This window comes from Cherax quadricarinatus, chromosome 52, assembly GCF_038502225.1.
Source record: "Cherax quadricarinatus isolate ZL_2023a chromosome 52, ASM3850222v1, whole genome shotgun sequence".
Taxonomy (NCBI): domain Eukaryota; kingdom Metazoa; phylum Arthropoda; class Malacostraca; order Decapoda; family Parastacidae; genus Cherax; species Cherax quadricarinatus.
Window position 1 is genome coordinate 13,831,434 of NC_091343.1, and position 7,500 is coordinate 13,838,933.

Below are 7,500 nucleotides of genomic sequence, written 5' to 3' on the forward strand. Positions count from 1 at the left end.
CGGAAACAACCCATAATACCCATAAAACCACTTTGAGTTCATACTTCTGTAAATTCTGTCCACATTTAACCGAGTTATGACTTTTGAACACTGGAAAATTTATGATCTGGAACAGTTGTTGCAGTAACTTCAAGCAATAATTTCGAATTTCCACCAAATTTCTTCCGATGAGATTTATGCTAACTGAAATGTGGGCATATTTTATGATCGTGATGCAAAATTTGAAACATCTTGTTGCACTCGCACTACATATATATATATATATATATATATATATATATATATATATATATATATATATATATATATATATATATATATATATATTATATGTCGCCGGCTTCTTATATCGTATTGTGATATTTTCTCAGTAACAAGTGTTCTTCCAAGAGCGTTGAGAGGTAAGGTTACAAATTCTCATTTTCTCTCCTCCCTCTCTCTCTCTCTCTCTCTCTCTCTCTCTCTCTCTCTCTCTCTCTCTCTCTCTATTTCTCTTTCTCTCTATTTCTCTTTCTCTCTATTTCTCTTTCTCTCTATTTCTCTTTCTCTCTATTTCTCTTTCTCTCTATTTCTCTTTCTCTCTATTTCTCTTTCTCTCTATTTCTCTTTCTCTCTATTTCTCTTTCTCTCTCTCTCTCTCTCTCTCTCTCTCTCTCTCTCTCTCTCTCTCTCTCTCTCTCTCTCTCTCTCTCTCTCTCTCTCTCTCTCGCAGAAATAAAGGATGTTGTCCACGAACGTAGCTTAGCTCCCACCGTGACGCCTTAGACCATTCCGCTACAGATGCTACCTAGCGCCGGGCACACCTGTGAGTTTCATGCATGGTTTCTCCTCCTGTATGTTCTGGTCTCACCAGCGATACTATATCAGTGCACCTCGCAACGTTTTGGGACATCTGTAGCTTAGTGGTTTAAGGTGTCTCGGTGGAAACTAAGCCACGTTTGTGGACATCAACAAACGTAGACTCGAATCTTAACAATGCACAAGCTACATGGAGATGGAAATCTTTAGCTCTAGATCTTTCACACACTCATGCGTCGACAGGAGTATGCAAGACAGCAACAGATAGAAGGGAAAATTCTCTGATGGTCCACTATTGATTACTGCCTTACCTCAGAGAATTTCCCTTTCTATATGCTGCTGTCTTGCAGTATTACATAGCTCCTGATGGTACACGAGAGTGCGAAAGATCTAGAGCTAAAGATTTTCATCCCCATATGCCTGGTTCTGCATGCAGCTTTATTTATGTGTGTGTATGCATGTATGTACGTATGTATGTATGTGCGTACAAGGGTACACTTCTGGTGCTGGTCCAGAGGACCCGTAGCTTCAGAACTAAATAAAATGGGTTTGTGGAAAAACTTGTGATTTTTTCCTTGAAACGTTAAAACATTTTTCTTCTCTTACCACCCCTTTTGGGGAGGATTTATTTAATGCTGCACTTTTGTTTAGGTCTTTACAGACACACAATTACAAAATAGATATGGGAATTTAATTGAGATTTCAAAACTATTAGTGATGTTCAGAAGGTGGACGGGAAGTATAGACTCAGCAGGCATTTTACCCTTGGATCTCGGGGATTCAAACCTGGGTCAAGCATAACATAAGCCCACGGCTCTAGCGACCTGGCTTTGATGGCTACAGTTATGAATTCTGTACCTGCTTTACACTGGTAATGTTAGCATAGGCCACCACCTGCGATCGAATTTTAAGTTTTTACAGAAAATTCATCCCGCTAACATACCTAGTGCAAGAGTCTGGATCTAGTCCCAACTGTAGTCAGTAAGAAGGTAAAATAATAATAAGTAGTTATAACGTTTTTGAGGACATGAGGGGATTTGAACTTTGCTATTGACCGGGCTGTGATGACTGTAATAATGAACTCCCGACCCAACACTTGCTGCATGTACACTAGGATCAGAGGCTGTGACTATGTGTCAGTGTGTCACCACAACATATACTGCTACACTAGTGAGGACTACGCTCACCTCAAACATTTCATAGAGCGTATTGCAAGGAGGCGCAACCATTACTATAAGATTTTAATACTCGACATTAAAACTGTTTCCTTATTTTTTTAATTTATTTTCTTTGTTAATTTATATTTTGTTCGTTATATAATTGGCTTTAAAGGTTGTAGGTTGTTTTTGATTAGCATGTTGATCCACGAGCTAGAGTTTGACATATTGTGTCAAGAAGTTAAATTATAGTATAAATTATAGATGAACACAGATTCGCCACAGTGTGGAGTGCAGGTATGTTGTCGTGGATCATCCTTTTAGCTATATTTAATTACAGTGCGACCTGAGTTGAAGCATGCTTAGATATCATCTCTTCGATGTTTAGATTTACAATATTCAAGAGGAATACTGTATTGTTCCTGACTGATGCTGAAGTGTGTGGATAGAAATTGTTTAGCATCGAATTCTTAAGAGAATGACTTTTGAGGCGTTCTCAGCGTTCGAGTAATCAGGAAAATTCGTGTTTTAGAAATATAATTTGCACAAGCAATCTATAAAGGCTATTGATTAGTGATGGCTGCATTTCTCTAGCGAGTTTAGAGAGCTAAGTATGACTGTATTGTATTCTCGTTTCTCGTATTTGACTGTTTCGATATGATGCAAACTCTGTGTCAATTTTTGTGACGTTTTCACAAGTTAGTTTAGCTCTTGTAAAATTCAGGTGAATAATTAGATTAGTGAGTTGCAATCATCCACACCACCTGATGCTAACTGTCATAGCAAGTTTAACACAAAATCTCAGTTCCAATATTTTTTTTACCTTGTTATTGTATGGCTGCTGTGCACCTGTGTTGATCTAACTCCTTTACCTTAATAGACGTTGAAAAATTGCAGGAATATTTAATTAGGGTTTTCCAGTGGGCAGTGGAGAACAGTATGATGCTCAGTGGTGATAAGTTCCAGCTGCTTAGATACGTCAAGAATGAACAGCTGAAAAGGAACACTTTATACAGAACCCAAGAGCATCATGAAATAGAACGAACGAAACACGTGAAAGACCTGGGAGTTATTATGTCGGTTGACTTTTCTTTCAAAGAACACAGTAAGGCAAATGTCATGATAGCCAGGCAGATGACGAGATGTATAATGAAAACTTTGAAAACAAGGGAAGTAGTGCCAGTGGTAACACTGTTCAAAAAGCTTGTGTTTTCTCATTTAGTATTGTTCAGTGTTGACGTCCCCAGTTCATGGCAGGGAAGATATCCGAACTGGAACAGATACAGAGTAGGGATACCCTGGGCACCATGAGAGAAAACTGAATCAACATCCGTGGCTCCAGATTATTCAGCATCTTACGAGAAGATAATAGAAACACTGCTGGAACAAGTGTAGAAGTCTTCAAAAGGAAACTGGACAAGCATCTCCGCCAGGTGTTACATCAACCAGGCTGTGATGGATATGTGGTCCAGCAGGCCGCCAACAATAGCCTGGTTGACCAGGCAAGCACCAGACAAGTCTGACTCAGGGCCGGGCTCAAGGAGTAGGAAAATTCTCGAAACTCATCAAAGGTATATCAAAGGTAGAGTCGTCAGTAACATTACCAATACAAGACCTCAGTTGTTATGTTGTCTCTGGGTCCACTGCAGTAAATCTACGTCACGCTCCAGAATTCACGTTTATATTTTGCGATGCACTTCCAGTGCCATTTAGCTTTAGTATTTTTCAACTCATATTTATGAACCTGAAGACCAGTATCCGAGGAAAACCGTACATCATAACATGGAGAATTTTTTTTTTTTTTTGAAGAGTTTGTTAACCTTTCCCCGGAGCAAGAAAGCATTAGCTGGAATATAAGTTTTGATTACAACATTTCTGGTAAAAAAAAGTGCTTAAAATCCTTACCAGAAACCCATTAAATGTTGTGTACTAAATAATCGCAACCACCCGTGCAAACCCACCCGTTGATCTTCCCAGACACTCTCTCCTGACCCACCTTTCATCCAAACCCACCCGTTGATCTTCCCAGACACTCTCTCCTGACCCACCTTTCATCCAAACCCACCCGTTGATCTTCCCAGACACTCTCTCCTGACCCACCTTTCATCCAAACCCACCCATTGATCTGCTCAAACTTTCTCCTAACCCATCTTTCATCCAAACCCACCTTTCGATCTTCCCAGACACACACTCCTGACCCACCTTTCATCCAAACCCACCCATTGATCTTGCCAGATACTCTCTCCTGACCCACCTTTCATCCAAACCCACCCATTGATCTTCCCAGACACACACTCCTAACCCACCTCTCATCCAAACCCACCAATTGATCTTCCCAGACACTCCTGACCCACCTTTCATCCAAACCCACCCATCGATCTTCCCAGACACTCTGCTATCCCACCTTTCATCCAAACCCACCTGTCGATCTTCCCAGACACACTCTAGGCTAACCCACCTTTCATCCAAACCCACCTATCGATCTGCCCAGACACACACTCCTAACCCACCCATTGACCAGCTCGAACACACTCCTACCCACCTATTCGTCCGAACCCACCTATCTGTTTTTTTCTCACTTTACAATCTGTTATCGTCGTCGTCGCACTCCGTCATACCTTTTAACTTCTCTCTGACTCCTATCCGTGTATAACGCATTGTTCGTTTTTTTTTTTTTGCTTATGTGGTTTTTGTTTTGTTTAAGTTGAATTTGGGTCTCCGTGATACGGCAAAAAAATAAAAATGAACTTCAGAAAGGCAAAAAGTTTAATTCCCATTCATCTTCAACTAGTTAGGAGAAAGATTAAGGTAATTGAGGAAAGGTTGGAAAAGACCAGTCATGTGGCCAGAGAACCGTGATGGGTTTTTTTTATGATTTTTTGTGAAGTTATTATAAATTATTGTGGAGGTTGAATGTCACTTGCTATTGTTCCGTGAATCTCATTGTTCCTCTTCAAACTATATGTTTTGAATTGTCTTCTCTTCCCTTCTCTTACTTTCACTACTTCCTGCAATCCGTGCGCTGCTCTTTTGAATTCTTGTATGCTCATTACCTACTTCTTTCTAGACAAAATTTATATGAAATTTTCAAAGTAAATCTTTTCTTCCGTTCTTTCCTGCATCGATTCGGTCAGAGTGACAGAATCGATATACGCTTATCTTTGCTGTCCTGTGTACGCTCCGGAGCCCGGCCCTGGTCCAGGCTCGTCTGCTGCTCTCCTGGTCAAGCAGGCTGTTGCTGCTGGCGGCCCACTGGCCCACATATCCATCACAGCCTGGTTGATTTGGCACTTGGCTGAGGTACTTGTCGAATTTCCTCTTGAAGATTTTACACTTGTTCCGGCAGTGCTTCTGATATCTTTTGGTAAGATGTTGAATATTCTACGAGCAAAGATGTTCATACAACGTTGTTACATTGTGTCCAAGGTGCCTGTCCTTTTCACTGGGCTTATTTTACATTTTCTCCCATATCTCTCAGTATATTGCGGCAGTGTGCAGATTTGATGCCGGTGAAAGAACTGAAGTTACTCTCTTATCAGTTGAATCAAATCTGATTGCCCTCCGTTCCGAATAATAATAACAACAATAATAATAATAATAATAATAATAATAATAATAATAATAATAATTAATAATAATAAAAGACTTTCCAATACATAATACTTCTTAGACCTGTAATATTGACTTCATTTAATCTCCAATTAAGGGAGCCTGGTCTGAGACTGGTTTTTGGGATCAGTGATCTGAGAACCGCTAACAGATATAAACTGTGTGTGTAATATATATATATATATATATATATATATATATATATATATATATATATATATATATATATATATATATATATATATATATATATATATATATATATTTCAACAAGTCGGTCGTCTCCCACCGAGGCAGGGTGACCCAAAAAAGAAAGAAAATCCCCAAAAAGAAAATACTTTCATCATCATTCAACACTTTCACCTCACTCACACATTATCACTGCTTTTGCAGAGGTGCCCAGAATACAGAAGTTTAGAAGCATATACGTATAAAGATACACAACATATCCCTCCAAACTGCCAATATCCCAAAACACTCCTTTAAAGTGCAGGCATTGTACTTCCCATTTCCAGGACTCAAGTCCGACTATATGAAAATAACCGGTTTCCCTGAATCCCTTCACTAAATATTACCCTGCTCACACTCCAACAGATAGTCAGGTCCCAAGTATCATTCGTCTCCATTCACTCCTATCTAACACGCTCATGCACGCTTGCTGGAAGTCCAAGCCCCTCGCCCACAAAACCTCCTTTACCCCCTCTTTCCAACCCTTTCGAGGACGACCCCTACCCCTCTTTCCTTCCCCTATAGATTTATATGCTTTCCATGTCATTCTACTTTGATCCATTCTCTCTAAATGACCAAACCACCTCAACAACCCCTCTTCTGCCCTCTGACTAATGCTTTTATTAACTCCACACCTTCTCCTAATTTCCACACTCCGAATTTTCTGCATAATATTTACACCACACATTGCCCTTAGACAGGACATCTCCACTGCCTCCAACCGTCTCCTCGCTGCTGCATTTACCACCCAAGCTTCACATCCATATAAGAGTGTTGGTACTACTATACTTTCATACATTCCCTTCTTTGCCTCCATAGATAACGTTTTTTGACTCCACATATACCTCAACGCACCACTCACCTTTTTTCCCTCATCAATTCTATGATTAACCTCATCCTTCATAAATCCATCCGCCGACACGTCAACTCCCAAGTATCTAAAAACATTCACTTCTTCCATACTCCTCCTCCCCAATTTGATATCCAATTTTTCTTTATCTAAATCATTTGATACCCTCATCACCTTACTCTTTTCTATGTTCACTTTCAACTTTCTACCTTTACACACATTCTCAAACTCATCCACTAACCTTTGCAATTTTTCTTTAGAATCTCCCATAAGCACAGTATCATCAGCAAAAAGTAACTGTGTCAATTCCCATTTTGAATTTGATTCCCCATAATTTAATCCTACCCCTCTCCCGAACACCCTAGCATTTACTTCTTTTACAACCCCATCTATAAATATATTAAACAACCATGGTGACATTACACATCCCTGTCTAAGACCTACTTTTACTGGGAAGTAGTCTCCCTCTCTTCTACACACCCTAACCTGAGCCTCACTATCCTCATAAAAGCTCTTTACAGCATTTAGTAACTTACCACCTATTCCATAAACTTGCAACATCTGCCACATTGCTCCTCTATCCACTCTATCATATGCCTTTTCTAAATCCATAAATGCAATAAAAACTTCCCTACCTTTATCTAAATACTGTTCACATATATGCTTCAATGTAAACACTTGATCTACACATCCCCTACCCACTCTGAAGCCTCCTTGCTCATCCGAAATTCTACGTTCTGTCTTACCTCTAATTCTTTCAATTATAACTCTACCGTATACTTTTCCTGGTATACTCAGTAAACTTATTCCTCTATAATTTTTACAATCTCTTTTGTCCCCTTTCCCTTTATATAAAGG